General features: G+C 40.8%; 1 protein-coding gene across 2 annotated transcripts in view; it reads left to right on the forward strand.

Annotated features, from left to right (window-relative positions):
- KIAA1217 (KIAA1217 ortholog) overlaps positions 1 to 25181 on the forward strand; it is a 370266-nt gene that overhangs the window by 16957 nt on the left and 328128 nt on the right. The window lies entirely within an intron of this gene.

Below are 25181 nucleotides of genomic sequence, written 5' to 3' on the forward strand. Positions count from 1 at the left end.
TGTGTTTGCACAGGTCTTCCTGGGAGATGGGGCAGACCCGGTAATGTGGACTGCTTTCATCAGCCTCTTTCTGTGCATTTTACTGTGTTCTCTTGGCTTAGAGTATGTCGGGAAAAGATCTGCTGGCTGAAGATGGTTTCACATGCATTTACATTTATTTCTAATGTGCTTGAGAAGTATTCCTCTGGAGAGGTGGCTGTGGGTTGGATGAATTGGTAGGAGCTGGAGATGTTCACTAGGATGGTGAGCTGCCCCCTCCTCAAGGCATTTTTTAATACAAAAGAAAAGCACTGGGGTAGGTAAGGAAGTGTAGAGGAGGTCCAACTGGAATGTCCTCTTGCTCCCTTCTCTTAAAAGCAACATATTTCCAGAAAATAATTGTCTTCTCTGCCATGAACAATGTTGATTTCCTTCACACATCCTGACTCCCATCACATCTGCCATGTGTTCCTAAAATTTCTTAGGTAATGCTACCTTTTTTGGAATAATTCCTCTCTTTTACAATATACTAGTTGAATCATTTTCCTTTTGCAAAATAAAGGTGTAGTGGGTACCTGGAACCTCCTGTTTGACCCTGTAAGAAAGGTATTTGGTCATTTTCAGTCCTTGAATTGGAATTGGGCCAATCTTTGTGGTTTTATCAGTGTATAGATCAGTACGTTTGCTAGGGAGCCTTGCTGGGCCACAGCAAACATTGCTTATGATTCTCATCCTTGTGAATAAATCTAGATATTTGTGTCAGTGATTGTTGGTTTATGGATTGTTACCATCTGTTAGACAGAACTGTGGACTTCTGGATCCTTCTACTAATAGCCCTAGTGAGAAGCCCCCGTGGGTCTGTGGGGAATCTTTAGGAATTTATCTGTCTGGGCTAAATGTCAGAGGTGAGGACAGTTAAAGTGCCAATTGGTATCTGATGGCTTGCTTTCGTTGTATGTATGGGAAGGAAAGAGATGCATTTCTCAATCAAAGAAATACTATCTTTTATTTTTATAGAGCTAAGAACAGTCCAGCTGCACTCTTGGATAGCCTGGAGCCTGAATATGCCAGGCTGAGCTGCGAAGAAATTATCCTGATTTATGTAGATAACACAGGCTGATGCTGGGTTGGTTCTTCAGACCTTTGGTTTAGGAAACTTGCAGATTACTGATGGACTGTTGCCCTTTGGATTTAATTTAGACTCTGACAAGAATGCATTTTGATTCTTTGAATTCCCTGCGGCCAAATACTTGCGTTTTCGGTCTACTACTGTACTTGCTTTAGTAAGTATCAGCTCAATTATGCAGTGATTGACAACCATTGTCAGTGTCTGACATAATGGGGAAAGATGCTGCTGATGTTGAAAAATAGTCTCATTCTTAGGAAATGACCCTCCAAAGTCATGCTGTTAACCAGTTGTTGTCTCTTCTTTTCCCGTCTTCTTGGTAACAGTCATTTTAACTTCTGATCGTGTCCTATCCAGGGGATTGTGTTCAGGACCAGGGTTGCTCTCTGTGTGCCTGGAGGGACTGCACTTCTATTTGCCTCTAAGCAGTGCAGTGGCAGCAACCCCCTGTTCTTCTCACCTTCAGGCCTCACTACAGAGTTACCTTGTCACCAGGATTTTGAGGCCAAACCACTGCTGTTCGCTCAGCTGTTTGAAGTTGTTTCTGTTCTTCATGCTTTGCATTCATTAAATTGGCTGCCTATAGATAGGGTTTAAATTCACCGTAGTGGTATGACTGCAGTTCTGAGGGCCAGGATCTGAGTCTGTGCCAGACACCTTCTTTGATCCAAAGTACAATTCTTTTTAGTAGGCTTAGGACTTGCAAGTGGCCTGCTATTTAGGGGTTCGCTATTAACTCAAGCTGGGAGACAGAAAAACTTTGAAGTGGTGTCTCTCCTTTTAAATCTGGTCAGTGTCACTCCAACCTTGAATATTTTTTAAAAATATGTTGTTGTTGTTGTTTTTTTCCAGAGATTAAAAAAAATATATGTCTGCCTTTTAGTTGTTTTTAATGGTGCTCTTAATTGTGAGCACCTTCCAGCAATAGCTTTTTTGGGGTCAGTTGATTCACATCCAGCTACCACTGGCATTCTCTGCAGGTTGATTCTTGCTTGTACTGTTATTTGGTTAAAACTTGCTTGGTAATATCAAACTAAACTAGACCATTTTGGGCAACCTAATAGAAAAATTGAAATGGTTATGTAGCAGAATGGAGCAGTAGCAGCACTCCCAACCTTTGCTCTATGTTCCTGGATTCCCAGTGCTGTGATGGAGTTTTCCTCCAGCTCCATTCCAGTCCAGTGTTTTTTAGGAGCTGAAATGGAGCCAATTGCAGTGGATGGGGAGCTGGGAATAAGGGACATTGAACAGCTCAAGCTTCATGACCCTGGCACTACTATGTCTCTCCCTCCCCTACACTGCTCCCAGACTAGTACTTGGAGAACCATGTGAGGATGAGGATTTTGAAGGGAATCTTGTGTTTATTTATTGCTATTTACTGTTGTTATCATTGCTGCTATGGATAATCAGCACATGTGTCTGATTAGTTGCGTTAGATGCTCATCACTTACCAAATTTGTGTGTTCAGAGAGGTTTTTTCACATTTGCTTTTCAAATCTATTACTTTTCCTGCAGGAAAAGAAAGTGCATGTGTTCCTGGTTCTCCTTCTGAGTCCTTATCTCTGCACATCTATTTGCATCAGATGTCTGTATTACAAGTGCCCTACTTGGAAATGGGCTTTTCTTGACAGCATGCCTAAGACACTTGCAACCTGCGTTTCTTTTGCTCGTGTGTCTAAGCAGAACAGAAGTACCCAATGTATGATTTTCAGTTCCCATCAGTCATTTGAATGAGTCAGAACTCTTTTGCTTTACAGAATTTGCATTTGCCAGTGTGTTGGTGTAGGGACTGCTTGCTCTCCTTGTTCTTTGTGTGCATCTGTTTCTGTGTGTAGTTTCTTCTGCTTTCACTTTTCTTTAAAGGTTAATCAAGAGGGAAAATCCTAGTTGTATGGCACTTCTGTCATCCCTTTCCTCCTCTTCATTAATTTTTATTCTTTCCTTTTGTTCATCCTTCCTTCCTGGTATGACTGAATTGGCCTATCCTGTGGTGGGATGCTTGTTTTGAAGTTGTTCACATAAGGTGATGCTATTGTGTGGGAGGAAACTGCATCCTGAGCAAATGCTCAATTTGCTGATCTTTTAGCTCCACTCTGTTTAAAAAATATTAAGAAAAAAATTAAAAATGTATATGTGAACATAGTTTCTTGGTCAGTCTGGACTTCATCTCAGACCTGGCAAGTCAAGGGACTTGGCACTGAGCACATTTCCCTATCTGTGCAGCTATCTTCCTATTTTTTAATAAAATCTGCAAAATGCTTCTTCTGAACACTGCAAGGTCCTGAGAGAGGCAGATGGTCTGTACAAATGAGTACACCATGACCCTTTTTACCTTCTTCTGTGTTATTAGGAATGCCAAGATGTAGCTCTTAAAAACTCCTGGATCCTGAAATGCTGGACACAGCCTTAAAAAATGGCCACATGCTCCTCCTCACCTTTTCCATGTTGGAGCAGATCCTACAACTTACTAGAACCTCAGTTCTACTGCCCTAGTACCATTTTTTTGGTGAGAACATCTAGATATCTATTTTAATTGGCCGCATACATTTATCTTCTGTGATATATTAGTTCCACTCCCTCCTTCCCAAGCTATAAAAATTCTGTCTTCCATCAAAATCCTGATAAAGAGAGCATCTAACTCTCTTGCTGTCCTTAGAGGCTGGGCTCAGTGCTCACCGCAGACAGGGAATCACCTGGGCAATATTAATACCATAAATCTCTGATGCCTTGTGATGAGCCCCTGTGTATTAAGCTCTTCCTTAGGCAATGAATCTACATCCATTTTCAAGGTAGGTGTGCCTTTAGATAAAAGCTGCCCACCACAAGTAGCCTGAGAAGCAGGGAAGAGTCTCATCCATCTGGGTTTTGATTTGTGCCACTCTGCCAAGAGCTGCCAAGATGTATTCTTCATTTATCCTCTTTTTCTCAGAAGGACTTACAGGAATCCCTGCGGAAGAAAGGAGCATTGTCTTTTAATAACACCAGTTCTCTGCTGGGGTAGTGTCTTGAGGGACTGTTTGGTTTCTTCATCTCTGCTCATTATTAGCTACCAAGCTATCTCAGACTCTGACCACCTGGTTGCTCCCTCCAAGCACGATGTTTACATTTGTCTAGAATAGACGAGGAAAAATGTTGGTCCTTTGTGAACTCAAAAGGGATGATGGCTAATTCTTCCACTGAGAACTATTGAAGAATACATTTTTAGCAGTGGGGAGTGTGACTAGGGAAACATACAGGACTTTTCCATCATCTGAAGCTGAAGTCCATCCCCTTAGTCCCAGGATATGGATGCTGAACCCTGTATCAGGACAGAGAAGTTTCTCATTGCTGTGAGAATGTTTTCTCTGTTCACTCTCCACCAGGTGATGATCAATTGACATTTTCTGGGGATCTACAAGGTTGAAATCTCTGAGAGTGTGTTGTCATGTCAGGAGCCCTCTGTCCACACCAGGCTGATCTGATTTTATGTAACATCACATGTCAGGTACTTGACTCTGTGACCAGTTCTTCATTTCTGCGTTTTTCTACTGAGGTGTTTTTGCCCTCTTGCCCAGGGCCATTTTCAGGGAAATAGGACACATCCAGTTCCGTACAGCCAGTCCTCTGCAGTATGTCTCTCCCTAGCAAAAGGATAAACCTCTTTTTGTTCACTCTCAGAGCTCCCTCCCAATTTTGTCTGAACACCAGCATCTCTGTGGGTTTTCTGTTTGTTTGTGTTTTTACTCCTAAGCCTTTCACCTTCCTCTGGGGCTGAAATATTCCTGCTGCTTCTTGGTTATCAGGAGGGCCCAGGAACCTGCTAGGAAGCTGCCAATGCATTTCCCATTGCTGTTGACAGCTCAGATGAGGTCAGTAGCATCACTTAACCTCTGCATATCATTGGGATTCTGTATTGCATCTCTCTTCTGGTTTCAGCCATGTACTGTGCCATTCCTGAGTTATCTAGAGATTATTTGGCCTTTGAGTTTTGGGGATGAAAACATTATTTATCAACTTCTTTAAAATGTCTGGTGAGGCACAAGGAGCAGCATGCAGCACTGCCAGTGGTGCTCAGGTCATTTAGTGGAGTCGAGTCATGAACAAACAGACAACATAGTGCAAAATGAGGCAGGTATAGGTAACCTCAGTGGGTGTTTCCTTTTAAAATGAACCCTTGGTGTACACCAGCTTTCAAAAGAGGAAAAAGAGTTGGAGTTGGGACTTCGGCGAGAATTATAATATGGGGAAAATGTTAAAGCAGCAGTTAAGTTTTTTCAAATATTTTTTCTCTGTACCATTTTTATTGCTTTTTAATTTTAAACAAACAAACAAAACAAACTCCTGTGATGCATAATCATGGCTACTTCAGATCCTGTGTGACTTCAGGAGAAATGCCCTCAATACCAAAATTCCTTCTGGCCTACTTTTTCTCTGTTAAATTAATAAAGATTTTGAAAGAATGTGTGAAATGTAGTCAGAGCTGCAGAGCACAAAGAAGTGGATGTGAATATTGATCAACAATCACTGTGCTAGAAAATATTTCTGTAAATAGAATGGGCTTTTATCTTTTTAGGATTTTTTTTCCTGTTTTTGTTTTTAGTAAACCTAAACCCAGGTAGTTCCAGAAGGCTTGGTCAGCAACTAGGCAGTACTCATTTTGAGGAGTAGATGATTCTCTGTTGGAGAAGAACATGGCTAGTAGGAACATTGTCCTGAAAATTATTTTTAACATGATGAAAAACGGCTCAGCTGTCACTTTTTCCTGTCTATATTATAAAAGGAATGAAATATCACAAATCAGTAAATGAGAGGAAAAAATGGGAATCACATCAGGAAATAGATCAAGGCACACTAAACACTACTGTGGGAACAGTAAATTAGAACAGCTGCTTTTGGTTTTTCTGGGAAATCAAGAAGCAACCGGAGCAAAAAAAAAAGATAGATTTTTCTTGGATTGCACTTCTATTTCTGCTCTCAGACCTCCTCCGCCCCTTGGACTTTCTCCTTTCCTCCATCTCTTTTTTCTCATTTTCTCGAAACAGTTGCTTCATTGAAAACCAAACTGAAGCCTACAAAGGCTCCACAGTGAATGAAGAATAAAGGACAGAGATTCTGAATGTTGTTGATTTGGGCTCCATTTGTCGGTAGTGCTTGTTCCTGCTTTGAGATACAGATGTGCCCCTTGGTGGTGGCGAGGCTGGCATGCTGGGAGTTGGGGCATGGGACACGCACTGGTGAGCCTGGTGCCTGCAGCTGTGCCAGCAGCATTTATTTATTATTAAGAAATTAATATAAAAGTGACATGCGGTGAAATATTTTCACAGCTGGACCACGTCTGTGGCATAATCTAGAGATACAGACTGGAGGATTATCCAGCATTTTGCCCAGTTATTTGTCCCTAACCTTCTCTTGTCCCTCTTTTGCTCACAGCTTAGGTCTGCTACATTGAGGAGCTGGGGGCTCCTCTGCTGCCTGAACATTTCTCGAATGCATCCCGTTTGAGGGCTGTTTGCATGGCTGGTGCTCAGCCCCCACCCCTAGCCGTGGAGCAGTAAGTGAAGCAGTAAGTGGGCAGCATGGTGGTGTTGGTCTGGAGGCAGGGTGCCAACCCAAGGCAGCCGTGGTTGGTGGAGCCCCATAAATCCCACCACCCTCCCTGAAGCATATCCCCATGCCTCCTGCCTGCTGGGGTACGCCGTGGGATGCCTGCGGCTTGTGGGCCTGTGATTTATGGCCTGTGGTCCAAGGTTTGCCAGCTTGGCAGCACAACACTAGTGGGGGCGCTTTTACTATGTCTTAGTGGTATTTTGGAGGTTTATTTGCTATTACACGCTTGTCATTCCAGAAAGGGTATTAAATATGAAATAAAAACAGCAAGGTTTTAAAACACAAAAGAATTCAAGCAAAAACATAAATCTGTCTACCAGCTTTTAAAATTTTTATTTCTTAAATGTTAAGGGCTAAAAGTCTATTGCTTTTTTTTTTTTTTCTTCTTTTTTTTAGTGAGCTTTTTAGAAGTAAGCGTGGCGCTTCTGCAAACACCAGACTACAAGAACTAAGATTTTGAAAGAGCCAGATGATACTGTGAGACTCTAGGGGGAAAAATATGATGCTATAACACTGGAGATAGCTCCTTAAAGTAGGCCCTCTGCTTCCACATCTCTTTATTCTGGGACATGAAAGAGAAACCTGAGCCAGTGCAGGATTACGGAACTAGGTTACAAACCTGGAGCCAGACTATTTGTTTAGTTAAAGCGTTAGAAATGTATTTTATACGCTTATTTTGGTTTAAAAAGTGTATGGATTTGGAAAACTCCTTCTTCCCCCATGAGAGTTCTTCCTTTCAAGTAATTAAAGCAAGACAGTAAGCAGCAGAGACAATGAATTGTAAAAATTCATTGCTGGCTACAAGAAGAATTTGAACCTCATCCATCTGTCATCCAAAAAAAAAAAAAAAAAAAAAAAAAAGAAGAGAAAAGAGCCTTTCAAAAAGCAGATGGTCCTGTAACTAAAACAAATCTGGATTCTGGCAGACAGGGTGAGAAATGTGCATTTTGAGAAGAGGGGAAGCACTGTGCTGGGAACCACTCGTCCAACTGGAGGGCTCTGGCTGCAAGAACCTCCTTGGGCAGAGGAGGCTCTGGCAGGCCAAGCAAAGGGAAGTGTTGTTTCTATGGCACACAACTGCGAGCTTCAGAAGTCAAAATTTGTAATTTAATTTCCCTGTGCAGCCTCACTAGAAAAGAGCTTTTATGTTCTTTTTCTGAAAGGTGCTGTCTCCTAGTGGGTGTTGATGAACGTCTTACTGCAGTCTGAGAGTTGCTAATAAGTGGTTCTGCATAGGATGGATCGAATCCTACAACAGGAATCATGGACTAGCATTACAGAAACCTCTTCCAGATTAAAGCTCCACACTTAATGCTTTGCACATGCATAAGTGTTCGCTCTTACTGCTGCAGTCTAGCAAGGTTCTTAAATTAACAACCTGATTAATAAATAATGCCAGCTCTCCATCATTTAGAGGTGCTTAGATGATAGCAAAATACTTGCTAGAAGTTCTTCTGTCTGTTACACTTTCGTGTGCTTTATCTAGATGAAGTTGTAGTCATGTGGCTTTATCTGGGTCTCATTCTCTCTGGGAGTCCCTGTGTCATTTATTGTTCTTCATCAGATTCATTGGCTGCAATGGATAAGTAGAACTCAGTGTAGGTTGCATGCTTGCCACAGATAGCATAACCTATGCCTGGCAGTTAAAAGTTGTGGTGGCTGTCCATACTTCTTGCAGGTGACTTGGCCCTGAGCTGCCCAGCACACTATTAAAAACGCTTTACAAATGTCTGACTGCTCAAAATCACAACAAACCTTCTCTCAGACACAAGCAATGCTCTCAGGAGTTTTTCCATTGTCTACATGTACAGCCAGTAGCCTTTTCAATAGTATGTGATATGTGGAGAACCCTGACAAATACAGCTGAAAAATACAGGAGCTAGCTCAGATGCATCCTCATTTATACAAAGAAAAATTAAGGTTCAGCCTTGAGCCTATAGGATACTTGTAAAATAGGTTAGAAATACGAGGACAAATGATTTGGTAACTATGAAATTGGTACCTCATTGTGCCCTAAAAAGTAGGGAAATGACTAGAGAGAAAATGATTGTGAAAAGCGAGGTCATGGACGTCACAAGGGGTCTCCTGGGCAGGAGTCTCCTTGCTGCCTTGAGGTGCTGCTTGGAGCTACTGGCTGAGACAGAAAGCAGGGGGATGCTTTCTGCTGTCCCTCGGGGTGAGTTTTATGCCCAGAGGGGCAGCACCTGCCATGCACAGAGAAGAAAAGCCAAACAGAAATGTTTTGTATGACTTGTGAGTATGTAGCTTGGTTTCAACAAACCATCCTCCCTTTCTACCAGTTATGTCTGTCAGTGTTTTTTTTAGTGTTTTTTTTCTTTCTCCTGCATGAATGCAACATGACTATCAAATATATTTTTAACTCATAAAATCAGCTAATGACAGTTTTAAAACATTCCACAAGGCAAAAAATAAAGCTGTGTGACTTTGCACCTTCCTCTTCTGTCTCTTTAGCCAAATGATGTAGAGCAGAAGATGTGAAGAGCACTGACATACGCTGCTGTGTGCATAGAGAGGCTTCTTCCAGAGCCCATCAGTTTTTTTTCTTTATATCCAGAATGTGAAAATGGTACAGACTCTTAGTCTTCATCCTTGTGCATGTCCAGTATTGTATTTTAAATGAATTTTAAAGTACACGAGCTTTTAGTCTCATGAGAATATATGAATAAATGATGCAAATATTGGTGTGGAGTTTTCTTCTGAAGGACTGGTGGTATTGTTACATGGTTATTGTATTGATGTGTTTTAAAAGTGATTCCTTTTAATGCATGTTGTCACATTGCACTGACCCATACAGTCAAAGTCAGAAAATGCCCTTAGCTTGATAAGTAAGAAGCTAGAGTGAAGGGACACAGTTTCGAATCCGTTCTCTGCCCTGTTCATGGCAGAATCTTCACTGCAATTTCTCACCTCAGGAAGTCTGTGGGACTGTGCTGAAGGTGCCCCATTTGGCATCACTGATTGCACTCCTCCCAGAGCTGGGTTGTGGCCACTGGGACACTGCCTGGGAAAGCAGGTGACCCTGTCCTAACCATTGCTCCTGTGGTTCCTGCATCTGAATGCAAAGCCCCAAAGGGGATCCAAGAATCCCAAAGGGGATTCTCTACCCTGAAATTTCAAGTGACTTCATCTTCTAGCTGAACCCTGTGCCCCAGTGCCAAGTGCCTTGTTCTGAGTCAAACAGACCACTTCATAATCTGGTTAAAAGTGATTTTTATTTATTTTTAATACAATATTTTGTATTAAAATACAAATACAATATTTTAAAACAATAAAAATTGAAGCGCTCCATGTGCAGTGTTAAGGCACAGTGAAGCACGAGTTTATACATGCACACATTAACGTGTATTCAGTTTTTCTTATGTTCTGTTTTATTAAGTATTTTAATCTTGCTCCTCTTCAGGATGTTTGTGCATGTACTTCTCATAGCAATCTGTTGGCTTTTCACAGTAACAGATAGATTTACAACTGTCTGGTGGTGCTCATGGCTGTGGCACTGTCCCCTGCCAGAAAGGGGACAGTGACAAAAGCCTGTTGGCTTTTGTTGAGGACGGGATAATAGCAAAAGTTTGGCTTCTGCCAGGCTGGAAGACCTTCCTCCATCTCCTTTGGCTTCCCTGCTAATGAACCAAAGCCAGCCACCGTTATTTATTTATTTATTTATTATTTATTTTTTTTTAATTTATTTATTTATTTTTGTGGTCAGTGAGAATGTGCTGTGTTTGTTAAAACTTGTTTATTAAAATCCGCTAACAGGTTCAAGAAGAAAATGAATTATGCAATTCTACACATCTAATGGAGTATTCCCGCTCAGACCAATTTATCAAAGAGTTTGAACCCAGCTCCTTTTCTCTAGTCCTTCGCACCTCTCAGGGGTGTCTTTGTCAGGCTGTTGATGCAGTAATTTCTTGAAAATATTAGCAGGAAAATAGGGTTTGAAGGGAAGGTTAGACTTATAGTCTTGAGATAGGAGTAGTGAAGGAAGGAAAAAGGCAGAATTCAAGAATTCACAGCATCTTTCATAAATCAAATTTGCTGTAATAAACATCTGTGAAATTCTTGAAGGAAAATGAGTTGTAGGTCACAGTGGTATTTCTCCCCCTCTATAAGGAAGGAGTTGAAACCTCTTCAAACTCAGCAAAAAGGCATGAGTAAAGTCATTATGTCTGATGACAACAGCCACTGAAGGACTGCATCTTTCATTTTAATTTCTCCATAACACACAGTATCTTTAAGATCTTCCTGTGTTCTGGGGTTTTTGGTGCATCCAAGAGTAATTATTAGATGCTAAATAAATAACAAGGTGAATATTTTCAGAACTTGGTGCCTCTTGGATATTTTGCATCTTAAATGTATTGTGTGCTTTATAAAGACAGAAGCTCAGTCTTGGCTAAGCCCCATCAAAATTGAAATGAAAGAAAGCAGAAACTGTGGTGGTCTTACAGCAATGGATTAAAATTAGACAGCCGAGGCTGTTGCTGCCCAGAACTGGTCATCCCACTTCAGTAATGACCCTAAGCATGGGATATCTGATTTTTGCTTACCATAATATAGTGGTCTGCTGATTTAATGGGTGGAAAAATGCCTCCTGCCTTATCAGTAGTGGTGGCCAGAGCTTGGGAGTGGTGTGGCATGGGGAGGAGGGAGGGGAAGGGTGATAGCTTCATCTGATTTTAATTTGCCAGAAGTCATCCTGCCCTCTGTCTTAATACAATCTGCTGGAGAGCTGTGATTAAGTGTTCTCCCTCTTGATAACAACTCACTGAAAAGCAGCTGGCAGGTAGAGACAGCAGCCAAACCACTGCATGTTTTAGAAGGTGTCTGTAGATGCTCCAGCATCCCTTGGCAGTGCTGCTGATAAGCTCCAGCACGAAACGCCACCCACAATTTCTCTGGCACTGCAGTGGAAGGCTGCGTGAGTTGCACTGTGCACAATGTGCTAATTGCCACAAATTGGCTACACTTGGTTGGGAATGACAGGGTGATTGTTTTTGTGTGTGCATGTGTTGGGTTTGTTTTTTATATCTCATTCTTACGTACTTAGCTTGCACTATTCTTGTTCTGAGCACTGACATGCAGACAATTTTTTTGTACTTTGGCAGCAAAGGGAATTTTTGTTAATCTCAAAAATGTTGTTGATTAACTGCAACATAAAATTCAAAGCAATTTTATTTAAAACTAATTGTAAAGTGCCAGAAGAGGTTCTGCATTACACTAAGAAGACCTTTTATGTTATTGAAATATCTTAGAAAACTATAGCAAAAATTTAGTTTTTCTTTCAAAGACGTTGTATAGTCAGAAGTACCTCCTATCCAAAAAGTAGATGGGCTCCAAAAGCTCACAGCTGAGTGTCCCTCTGCATCCCTTCAGGGGAGGGTAGGGTAAACCTTCTGTTCCTTCTTTGGCAGACAATGCTTGTTGCTGTTTTATCATTCCTCCCACCACCTGCATCCAAACATTTCTTTAACTGTTGGAGCGGTTCCAGCCCACGAGATGGGGGTACAAAGTGCTGTATGCAGAAATGGGGAGGAGGGTGGGTGTTTTGATTTGGGAGGACGAAGGCCCTCTGTCTGAAAGGCAGAGCTGGGTCACCTTGAGCACTGGTGGAGGTGAGGGAGAGGTGGAGGTTTCCCCACGGTTGATCAGAACCAGCCAGTTGCCATTCCCAGCAGTGATGGTGGGGCTCCATCACTCTGTGATGACACCCAGGCTGCAGGACAGCAGTGGCAGATGTCCACGAACCTCTTGTGTTTCCGTGGCCAGGACCCACAAGGCTCTTCCAACACTGCCCAGAGAGGCAGGCATGGAGAAGGGCGAGTTGCTTGCAGCTCCTGTTCCAGCATGTGAGCATCCCAACAAAACAGGCTGCTGTTGCTAGCCCCAAATGAGGGACATGGAAAAAATGAAAGTTCATGCAAATGTCTGCTTGTCCTTAAACAGAATTCATTATGTTGATCCTAGAAGCGTTTTGGGTACATGCATTTCTTTTTGCTGTATGAAGCTGTTCCCTTTCTGTCACCTTCCTGCTGCAGTTCAGAAGGAACAATGAAGGAAGTGCACAGAGATGGGAGCCGTGAATGTGATGGCAAGAAAACATTAAAGTATTGTTCTTTGCTATAATATACCAAAAAATAAGGTGATATGTAGTCGTACATGGTAGTACCACGTGTTTGCCATGATGTGGGAACTGGAAAAGGCAGTGCTGGCTGAGTGAGAGAAGTATTAACAGTATTAAGGGAAAATAAAATGCTGGGACACCTGGGTTCTGTCAAAGAGTCCCCACAAACAGGGGAGGGAATAAAAATCTGGAAGGAGGAAAAGAAGATGCTGTATAGCCTGGTATTCAAATTGGGCTAAATGGTCTTGTCTGCCTGTTGATGGAAAGTGAAGGGAGAAGACAGAGTGTTTGGGGGAATGTGTGCAATGTACTGAAAAGCTCCTAAGGCAGAAAATGAAGAAAAGTGTTTAGAGGCTGGAAGGTTTCTTGGTTTTTTACTTTTCTCTCCTATACTACTAATGGCAATAGCCTGGATTGCTCCTTCATACAGCAGACATCATGGTTGTCACTGCAATACCGCGTGAAGTGCGAGATGAATGAGAGAACAGTCTGAAAGTTAGAGCTTGTTTACTTTGGTTAACAAAATAATTGGGCAGATTGCCACTGAACTTCCTGAAGGGGAGCTGCACGCATGGCTTTAGATGGCTCTTTCAGTTTTTAAGCCCCATTTTTAAAGGGGCGTATTAAATGTCAGAAAATAATTGTTATATAGTCCCTGAAGAATCGTGCCCTTTGGTTTAGATTTATTTAATGATTTAGGTTTTTCATGTTTAAAATCATAAGAAATCTTTAGATGAGTCCATAGAAGTTGCTTTTACATTTTCATAGATATACCTAATAAATATATGTGTAATTTATATATATATATTTAATTCCCTTGCAGTTTTCCATTGACTTTCAACATAAATAACGCACAAACATCAGACATGCATGCTTTTAAAATGAGCCTGTATATCTCTGTTCTTGGCTGCTAAATTCTGCATTAACAGTCCGTGGCCTTTTCCTGCAAGGGCTGCTAAGTGTAGTGCTGTAAGCTCTGTAGCTGTGGCCCTTCTTTCATGGGCAGTGAGCAGCTTCATGGGCTTCTGTGCCTCTGAGCATCTTCCTGCTCTCCATGGAAGGAAAGAATTTCTAGTGTTTCAACAAATGTGTTCACATCCCTCCCAGCTCTGTGCTCAGTGCCTGTGACTGGATCTGATGTGTGTGAATTCAGCTGCAGAAGTCAGAATTTAGTGCAACGAAGTTGCTGGTGGCCAAATATATTTGAGTTGGTTTCTGTCTTTCTTTTTGATTTTATTTTTATTTTTATTTTTTTGGCCTTTTCAGAAGCCGAAGAGGTTACCCTTGGAAGCAGAGGAGGAGATGCTCTGTGGAAAGTCAGGGTTTAGAGGTTTTACAGTTTTACAAAGCTCCCTGTTTTTTTAGATGTGCTGTTTCTTATGTGGTCATAAAATTTGGGTGTAAGAAGGAATTTCCTTCTCTCTAAAATTAGGCATGCTGGTATCTTCAGCTACATGCTGGGACTCTGGCCATAACTTATCAGTTCTCCATTGCATTACAGCATCAGTTACATCTTTGCCATACAGGTATCTGACCTGCAGAACAAACTTTTCCTGACATGTCTTAAAGAGCTATGGGGTTCCACATGGGATTGGGGGTGAAATGAAATGTTTTGTGAAAGGCAGGCAATCCAACTGGATGATTTAGCAGCCCTTTCTGGCCGTAACCTGTATGAAATAGTTGAGCTGCTTTGTTGAGGGCTTGACTTTGAGGTCTGATTTAGAGCTGTGCCCTGCAGAAGGATATGGCACACTTTGGAGGCATTTTCCAGGCTAACCAGAAGGATGCAATAATTACCAGTTGCACAAATCATTAGAGGCCTTCTATGGCATTCAAAGAATGCTAAAATAGACAGAATAAAATGGGCCTTGTCTGTTTGCAGTTGCTGAAAAATTGCCAGAAGGCTTCCTGAAATGAAACCTAGCTCCCCATCCACCTCTTACACAGTTTGCTTTGTAACTTGCAGATCTATCTTGTCAGAATTGTACATAGCCTCTCATTTTTGATGGGATTATTTGTGGTTGTTATGTTATATATTTTAAAAGATTTTGGAAGGTTCCAAATTGTTGTGCTTTGATCAGATGTCAAAAGTTATTAACAACAGCTTGCTATTATTTTACTCTAAAACTAACAAATGCAGGAAGTAATATATCTCACGTGTATTAAAATTCCATGAGCTGGCTAAATTTCATGTTAGCACATTCATTGCAGTGTTCTTCAGAGTGCAGGACCAAGTAACTGGCTTCCAGGCACAACCAGTAAGGAGTGAGTGTGTGTGGGACCATCTCTTCATGTACTAGGTACTGATTTCTTCTGCCCCCTGGGTGCTGGGTAGGAGCTGCCAGCTCCTGCCCTAATGGCTCCCATGTAAAGCCAGTGCTGCTTCCTCAGTTGTGAAGTGCTTTAGGTTTTGTAGGTTTACATTTTGTAGCCTGCTGTTACACAGTATATAATTTTGGTAGTTAATAGTGGTTTAATTTTTTTTTTTCTCTCAATACTGTTTCAAACAGACATGATTTTGCAATGCCACCTCCAATTTTTGCTGGTTTTCTTTCAAAAGGTTGTATTAATGGCCCCTTTTAAATATTCTGAATGGAGCCCTCTCTGCATTAAGAGTTAGATCCTAAGCTATATGAAATTCCTACTTCCACATTTAAAAAACAAACAAAACAAACAAACAAAAAAACACAAAAAATTGTGAAGATGACAAGAGAAGCACTGAATTTTCTAGGCTTGCTTTAGGCTGACATATGTCTGCTGGAATGGCACAGCTGCTTCAGCCAGACACTGGTTTTAGTGGAACTGAAGACTCAGACTGTCTGCAGGAGGTCGTTTTTAGCCTCCTAATGTTTTATGTTGTATTTTGCATTGTTCAAGTGAAGTCAACAAGAAGCAAGCCTATTTTCCTGTGGTTATTATTATTATTATTTATTAGTGTGTGTGTGTGTGTGATCTCCTCTGCTGTTCCTAAATACAACAGAAAGGGCATGTGTCTCCCTGCTGTTCTGCTAATTACTCTGAACTTGGAACAAGAGCTGGTCCCGTCTGAGGGACCCATGGAGGGAGAGGTGGCTGCATGAAGCAGTAGCAGACTTCTTTGGGTTGTGTTGGAGTGCATTATCATCTGCAGGTGGCTGCTGGGAATGCCCGTGACAAGGGTCTTTGGACATTGTGATCGATTTTCGGAAGCTATTGAGATTTTATCTGGCTACCTTCTGTTGTTATCTTTATCTCCATCTCCGAGTCCTGTGATTGTGGGAGATGCAGCCTTCATTCTGCAAATGCCAGTAATCCGTTGTCCTTGTCATTGCTGCAGAAAAACGTGAAGATGTGAAATGAAAAGGGTGAAAGCTTCTAAGACCAAGTGAAAAAAAAAAATGAAAAAAGGAAAAAACAACTTGCAATTTCCTTCTCTAATAACCTTTTTGTGGGGTCATAATTTTTTCAATGCTTAGGGTTGGAAGCATTGTTTAAAATCCACAAACAGCATAAAGTTGTTGTTGTTGTGTGTGCTTGTTTTGTGACTTGGGAACTCGATTCCTTTAGTTTTCAGTGAATAAAGACCTTTATAAGATGAAACTGCATAACAGGAACTGTTTTTTTCCACATGGTGGGGAAAATAACTTTTTTTTTTTTTTTTTTCCTCCTTACAGTTATGACTCTAGATGAGTCTTTGTTAGAAAGCAGTTGAGATGTGCAGGAAAATATCCAGTTCATATTAAACTTATAACTCTGCTTATACATGATCTAGGTACTGTAAGAGAATCTTAATTGAAAATAGAACTTGTATAAAATGTATTATTACACAAAACCCATGCATTGGTTTTGTAGTCCTGCACCCTGGAAATGTCAAATCTTAAACTAAATATTTTGAGATCTGGTCATAGTTTCATTCTCACAACGTGTCTGCAGCCTGAAGTTTACCAAAGTTTCTATCCTGGAATGATGTTTTCCCAAAGATAGTTTCACTTACAAGCTTTCTAACACAGTAAAGAAAACCTAATCCAGTTCTGGAATGGATGGGAAACAAAGCAAACCAAATTGCTGAAAATTGCTCTGGAAATTGCTGTAAATACAGTGCAAATGTTGTGCTGTTCTTGGAACTTTCAGTGGTCCTGATTAGCTCATGTGCAGGCAGGTTTTCTTTGGATTAAAAGAATCTACTGTACTGAAACTGTTTTGTTATGTGAAACTCTATCAGTCTTCTGAGCAATTCTTGACCAAGTTCTTCTCAACTTGGATACTAGGAAGCAAATGTGTTAAAAGTATTGGTTGGATGTCATGCTGTAAAGGACCCTGATGTTAGTATGTGTGCCCAGGTAAAATGGTAGAGCACTTCCCAGTGTTCCCTGCTCTCTTGCTTTTTTTTTTTTTTTTCTTTAATGCATGGATGGGGTACATGTGCAACACATGCTTTGTTTTGCTGCCACACGCAGAACTTGTGGTTAGCCAAATTCCAGGCTGACACACAGCCACAGGAGTTCACCAGTAGGTCTACTGGTCTCCCTACTCTGAGCTGGTCTTGAACTGATTTCTCCGTGCAATCAATTTGTATCAAAACAGATGCCAACAATCTGTATTAACTGTGAGTTAAATTCTTATCAAAATGGATTGCCCCAGTTTGTGGTGAAACAAACAGCCCATGTCTCTTGCTCCAAAAAAATGTACCATCTGGCTGATAATGCTGATTATCCAGAAGTATTGCTAAAAATGTCTGTGTGTCTACAGAGGAGCAAATAATTGGCCCTAGGAAGAAAAAAATCCCGCTTTCACTTCTAAAAGTTATGCTGATTGATAAGGTGATTTGTTGTCCCAGAAGGCCCAAAGATGAGGAGCCGGGGGAGGGAGGTTGTTTATGGGGTGGGATTCCTTCTCCTGCGGGTCTGAGAGGGGCTTGTGTGTGCTCTGCTTTTAGTCCTCTCGCATTCCAGCAATGCTAACTTTTATAACCATAAAACATGATTATCCCTGAGACATGCCTGATACTGTTTTGAGAGCAATTCTGCTGCAAAATGACTGCAATACAGCCGAATGAGGAACTCAGATGGTTTCTCTTAAAATTGCAGGGCAGGTCATGTTCAAAAAAAAGAATTAAATATTAAACGGGGGGAAATACGTTGGAGCCGAGCCCAGATTCTAAAAGTAAATTGTTGAAGACTATAACCTGGTTTCCTCAATGAGTATTAATCCAAATTGTGTATAGCAGATATGGCGGTGAGTAATAGTAGTTAAGCTAAGGATCAAGAGTCCAATTTCCTTCACATCTTTCTAGGAAATATAAGATCTCGTGTTGCATAGCAACAGTCGAAGGTATAGCAATATTTGCACATGAAAATGCTTAGTGCTTTGGGAAGCATTAGATGGCTGATGGGATAGGTAGTGGAGAAATGGTATTATTCTCTCTTAGGGTGCTGGTTTAAATTCAGTCTTGACTGTGGTGACTGAAGACCATTAGCATCTGAATAACTAGCTCGAGGTCTGCAAAATGAGTTACTGGGCTCCGTCCAGTTTTCAGGGGACCCATATTCACATTTCAAAAATGATCCCTGTAATTGGCAGTGCTGTTATTCTCTGAAGGTGCAGCAGATACAAATAACTGTGGAGGCGGCCACATTACTCCCTGCTTGAGAGCAATCCAGCTCCATCGCAGAAGGCCCTCTGCTCTCGTCCTTCTGGCAAATAGAGGGGTTTCTGCTATTCCTAGCTTCTTCCTAGATTTTTCTCTACAGCTGTGTGGGAAACTTGGAAGTGTGTTATTTAAATTTCAGAGGATCCTGGTATTTTCTTTGCTTTTTTTGTGTTGACTGTAAATGTTTTGAATAAAAGGCAGTACCTAAGATTTTTCTTCTTCATATTCTGAGGTCCTCCTAAATTGTATCGTTTTAATTTTTCAGGATCAGATTTGAGTTCCCGTTGAAGGTAAGCTTTCCAGAAAATCTGCAGTCTCTGTGATACCACTTTTCAGAACGTCTCTGTTCTTCTCATACAGCACACATGGAAAAGGGTTGGTCTGCAAACCAGGAGAGCATCAGAAGAAGCAGAGGTGTTGAGGTGCTGGAACCATGAGACAAGAATTTGGAGTCCCTTATATGCAATTTGGTAGTGCCATCCTCACATCAATTGTTTATTGTCAGAATGGCATGTCAGAGGCTCAGTACTGCTTCAGGACGTGCTGAGCTTTGCTAGGGGATGCTCTTACTAGAGTAACAAGGAACAAAAGGCATACAAACTGGTAGATGGAATGGTAGCATACCAGTTTACCAGTCATGGGATTCATTCTCATCTTTTTTTAAACAAACAAACCAACAGATTTAGCTTATTTTACCAATATTTAATACACTTTTCAGAAAGTGTGTATAGACAAAGATCACCTAGGAAAATCCAATAAAACTGAGAAACATGAAAAGTTTTGAGAACGTCCTACACCACATACAACTATCAGTCAGTGCTAGAGCTGACTCTTTTGCTGAACTGCCTAAAGTAAGCTTGGTAATGAACTCTGTAAGAACATCTACAACAAAAGAGAAGTCCAGTTTTAAAATCTAATGATCTTTAATCACCTGATAAAGAATTCTGTGATGAACTCCACTTCTTTGCTTTAATACAGAAGACCTCAGGGCACAGCTAAATTAAACAAATGACAGATTTACAGGACATATTAGTGTTGTTTTTTTTCTTCTTCTGTGAAAATACATCTTCTGAAAAAAAAAAAGTTATCTTTGAATCAGAATAATTTTAAAAAGTTGTATCCATTTCAAAATAAAAACGTTTTAATGACTATACTTCTGTTGCTTTTCCTGAAGGTGAGAAATTAGACCTATGACATTTAACTGAAAAGGTAATAGCAAGAGCGAGAAAAGTTGTATAGTAATGAGGTCAGTGACATTAGAATAGTAAATGAAGGGGAAGAAAACCCAAAGTACACTGGTCATGAGAATAACTTTTGTGAAATTTGGTGTTTTGAAGATCTTTTTGGTAGAAAACAATTCACCATTCTGGAGATAATGTCCATTATATGAATGGACATTCATATGCCAGAACTACCCCCTTGCATGGGTTGAGAAGTTTGGGGGCTGCTGTTGCTCATAAGTGGCAGGTGAAGAGTAACATTCCTTCTACGAATCTGGGGACCAGCAGCAGATCCAGAATAGTTTAGGCACTGTACCACCTGGAACATTGCTTCATGAATTTTCTTTATTCTCTCTATGTACTGCACAAACAACATACTGTTGCATATGTATAATCTAACTCTTTATTTATAAATTTGTGGATTTAAAAATATATTTAGCAGAAAAGGTCATTTTCCAACATTAAACTGTTGCTATTTTAAAAGATAATCCCCCACCCCCAAACCAGTGGAGTGTCTAATAACGCTTTCTAACACACACCCTACCCAATACTTTTATTTTTCTTGCATTTTAAAATTGTGCACACACACATTATCTTTTTTTTTTTTTTTTTTTTTTTTTTTTTAATTTTCCTAGCAGTGCATGAGAGAGAATGTGGGTCTGGGATGATGGAATATGAACAGAAGCAGGTGGTGAATGTAGCTTTTGCGTCTTCTCAAGGAATTCACAACAGCCTGTTTTAAAATAGGTGAATGGTTGTAACCTTACTCTTATTTTATGGTACTTGGAACAATAACAACTTACCATGTATTGTTAGGTACCTTTTTTTTTTTTTTTCTTCTTTCCCCTCCAGAGCTTCTAATGGTTTGTGCTTTTTTTAAATACATTTTATTTTGACTGTAAAACTTTTTATAGTGCATGGTTTTAAATATGCTTTCATCTGTCTATTGAATGTGAGACAAGGCAGTTTTCAGTTGTGATTTTTGTTTAAGTGGGAAGTGATTCTGAAAAAGGAATTTTATAAAATGTTGGAAATCGTATCCTATCCAAAGCACGTGTGATTTTTTTTTATGGGGAAAATTTGAGTTTAGTCCAAAAGATTGTGGAATTTCCATTACCTTAGAGACACTTGTATCCACAACAAAATTGTTAATTGTGATCTGCTTTTAAATCACAGGATCTGGTTCAGTTTTCCTTTTTATTTCAGGAGCGCTCATATGAAAACTGGAAACAGAAGGGAATATATCTCATGTTTGTACAATCAGGGACAGCATTAGCATGTGAATGGAGTACCTCTTATTACATGTCTGTGTTTCTGTTTATTTAAACTGTATTAAGTTCTGCAACTTCTTTGGTGGGAATTCTGCATGCCCAATATATCTGCAAAACTCGTCACATTCACATAGAGTCCTAAATATGGTTTTGATTTAAGCAATTATTTTAGGCACCTTTGGGGCTGACTTCTAAATAAACTAGATCCAAAAAGAAACTGAATATTCTGCATGCAAGTACAGTATTATATATACCAAGCAGATAAGTTAATGCCCAAATTACTTTTTTATTTCTAACTTTGGCTGAAGAAATTTGCTATTGCTTCTTTACCTTTACACTAAAAATTGTTTAAAAATATGCAGAAACTTGGACAGATTCATAAGATTTCTTGTTTCTTGGCTACCTTTGTGCTTTAGATGTGTTTTCAGGAAGTTTACCAACTTTGAATTATTTTTTTTTGAATGAAACTATTCCAATGTAACATTTTTGAAGTTTCACGTTTTCACCTTTTTCAGTTAATTTTGTAGCAGCAGGAGTTCTTGCATGCCCAGTGCATACCAGGACTGATCTCATGCCGTGTGTAACTTATGTTCCATTAATTGCAAGAGGAATTTCCTTGTGCATTAATATATCTTTAGGCTTCTTTCCCATATGGAACTAAGAATTAAATATGTAATCCTAGGTCATCTGAGTTTATAAAGTGAAAGGAAGATGATATTTTCACTGGAATTTACTCCTAAAAGCAAATGAACAAAAACCACTTTTAGTGTATTAAGCCTATTAGTGAGTTTTTGCATAGAAATAATGTTTTTCTTTGATATATTTCATATTCATTTAATTTGATACAGTCTAAACAAACAGGTAAAAATGATTTAAGTGATAACCATTCCTTTCATTTTGCTTGAGTTTTCATGTGATTCTGTCACAGAAAGGATGAAAGGCTATTTCCTTTGCTGTGACTTCAAAATATATACACACGTTGCTTTTGAGAGATTCTACTTTCAATGCACATATATCAGATAAAAAATAATAATAATAAAAAATCATCTGGTTATGGAGAAGTTATGTTCCTGCAGAGCAATGGCCAATGTTTTAAGGCCCAGCACTGTAAAAGCATAAGGATGCCTTGGTATGCCCTGGTATACTATATTTCTGTTGTCAATTAAAGGGGGGAGGGGAGTGGTTTTTTTTTTTTAATTTCATGCATATGAAGTAGTCTGTACAAAAAACACTGATGAAGGCTTTAATATGCTCTGAAATATTCCTGATTTGATACCCCTTTCAGTGCTTCAGATCATTAGGTTTTTGTCTTAAGCTAATGAAACAGCTGAAGTGCAGAGTATAGAGAAGCTTTGCATGAGAGAGATAGAGGAGCTGAAATCCACTTCCATGAGCTCTCAGTTGTGTTTCTTGGTATAGTTTGACCCACCTTCTTGAGGAAGTGTCTGCCACCAATCCAATGACTGAAATTGCTGCTGTGTACGTGTGCATGTGTACGTGGGCATGAGCCCACCTGAAAGCCAAACTGCCCGTGGAACCAAGGCTGCTTCCAAAGCAGTGTCTGGATCTGTGCTGCTCAAAGCGTGGTGCCACCTACACCCTCTGAGCTTCTGTTTCCTTTTCTGGTTTCAGGATAGGTTTCCATGAACGCAAACAAGAGGATCTGCTGATATTTTGGAGTCCACGAGTACAGGGAGCTTACAGAAATGTTCAGAGTCTGTAGCTCAGCCTTCTTGGGCCAAGGGAATGGGTTCTGTTTAAGTTGGTGGGACTTCACAGAGGCAGCAGCCCCACCAGTGGAGGATTTACTTTATCACCCAGGGCTGATACTACGTGGGATGTGGCAGGCAGTTGACAACACACAGCAGAAAGCAGAAAAATACTCAAAATAAAACCCTCAGGCGAGTGGTAGGCAGGGTGTCAAGCTGACTGAGTGAATGATGAAAGGATGTGAGTAGGTGCCTGTTTCCAAACAGCAGTGCCGTATGAATGGCAGTGCTTGGGGGAGTGGGTTAGTGGGAGGATAAAGGGCTGCAAGCTGAAAAATTGGCATATGAAGAGAAACAGACTTGCATATAAAAACATGCAAAGGAAGGCTCTTCTTGCTCTTAGGGAGGCTTTGGGAAGAGGTAAGGTCAGCAGGAAGAGGTGGTGGTGAGGAGGGTCCTGCAGTCCTGGTGAATCTGGGCACACTGCAGCTCTTCGGTCTAAATATGACATTTACAGGCTGCTCTGCATGCCTTATGTTAGAGCTCACGTCCTTTTTGTTTGCTCTAACCCTGCCCTTCAGTGTGGTGTTCTCCATCCTTTGGCTTTGGGTCGTGCCTCTGTGGCTTCTTGCTGTACCTCACCTCGTGATCATGGCTCAGCTGCCCCTCGTCGGCTGTTTCCCCTTGGCCCTGTGCTTGTTCTCTCCCTGGGTGTGGATGCTGATTTGAGAACAGATTTTCTGCCCAACCTTTCTGTTTGTCACTGTTACTGATCTTCAGATATATAAAAAAAAAAAGTTGCTAAAGTGTTAAAACACACTTCCAAAGTGAAGGTTTGCCATTCATAGGAGCAGCCCTTTTATCTAAGAGTACTGCAGGTGCAGCAGGGGGCACAGGACTGGCAGAGGGGACAACACGATCCAAGGTGCTGCCAATGAGTCAAACAGAGATGCTGGCTGCCTCATCGCCCTGATCAGACAACTCCATCATCGTGTAGCTCTGGAGCACTCTGTGGGGGCTTTTTTTCTGTGAATCATTAAATCGCATTATGCAGAGCAATAATCCAATCACACAAACTAGAAAAAAAAAAAAAAAAAAAAAAAAAAAAAAAAAAAACAGAAACTTAACACCCTCTTCTGATCCTTTAAAAAAAAAAATAAAAAAAAATGCATTAAGCTCATGAAGAAGGATCCTGAGGAGGCATAGTTAGGCCAAGCATGAGGCATCGTAGGGTGGTACAAATTTTTCCAGCCCAAACAATTGCTAAAAAAGATTTAATTTTCAAGGGTTGAAATGAACAAGCCCGAACTTAGACTCTGCATCAGTTAGTATGTTTATGCTTAACTTTCTGATTTGAATAATTGAAAGCCAGTGGAATTATGCATATTGATTGGTGCCTGCAACGTTCAGTGCTGTTTAAAGATGGGCTGAAAAAAGGATACATGAAGTGAAGGTGCTTGAATAGCTTGCAAGAGAAACCCTGGTTTCTCTCTTTTTTGTTGTTGTTGTTTTAACATGGAAAACCCATGGTGAAGGTGGAGCTGCAAGCTGTGCTTGGAGGCACTACTGGCAGCTGTGGAAGAGGGGATGGAGCACCAAGGCAGTCCCTGCAGGCAGGCTGGGGGCAACAGCGTGGGCTGTGCTGGTTCTGTGCTCATCCAGCAGCATCCTGGGAAGCACCGGGCAGTGCCCGAAACTGAGTTGTATCCCATGAAGAATGGCAAAGCTTGAGAAATTTCAAATCGGATTTGGAGCTAAGTAATGTTTTTCAGATGTGGCAGCACAATGTTGTTTCGTTTGTTGCTGAAGGGCCAGATACAATCTGCAGCCTGAGTTTCTGCAGATGCCAGTGGCCCGTGCTATTTAGTAACTCTGCAATGGGTGCCTAGTGCTGGAGTTTTGTCTTGTCCTGCTGTTTCAGCCCTGCTAGTGGCTGAGCTGACCCCAGGAACAGGCTGGGAGCACACCGTGGCCAGTGCTGAAAGCAGCTCCCAGCCCTGCACATGGGGCAGTTGCTGGTGCTGGGGATGCTGGTTGCTGGCAGCTGGAAAGTCATCAAAGCTCTCCTTTAGAAATGTGTGGGCTTTCAGTTCATCCTAATGTACGTGCTGGCTTTTTTAATAGACAAGCATGGAGTGTTTTTTATATGTACTGAGTGCTTTCTAATTTTTTTTTCAGATTTTTTTTTTTTTTGAGTACCGTTTCCTGCTCATTTTAGAGCTGTGCGTGGCTTTAGCACTTGATCTTTTTCTGTCTCTCAGTAATTTTTACTATTGTGCTAGTTTTACCGAGTACACCCTCATCACATTTCCTTATCTCAGTCAGAGTAGGATCACTTCTTTCACTGTCGCAAATGTGTGTGCGTTGTGTCTTTTAAGGTGAATGCATCACTCTAATGAACTTTGCTGTCCTCAACAGTAGCTTGACCAGATAAATTGGATTTTAAATTATCCAAGGCCATATTTTCTTTCTGAAGCTGCTGTTGTATTAAGTGTAGAATCCTATGAAATGTCATTGAAAACCTC

Source organism: Anas platyrhynchos, chromosome 2 (assembly GCF_047663525.1).
Source record: "Anas platyrhynchos isolate ZD024472 breed Pekin duck chromosome 2, IASCAAS_PekinDuck_T2T, whole genome shotgun sequence".
NCBI classification, from domain to species: domain Eukaryota; kingdom Metazoa; phylum Chordata; class Aves; order Anseriformes; family Anatidae; genus Anas; species Anas platyrhynchos.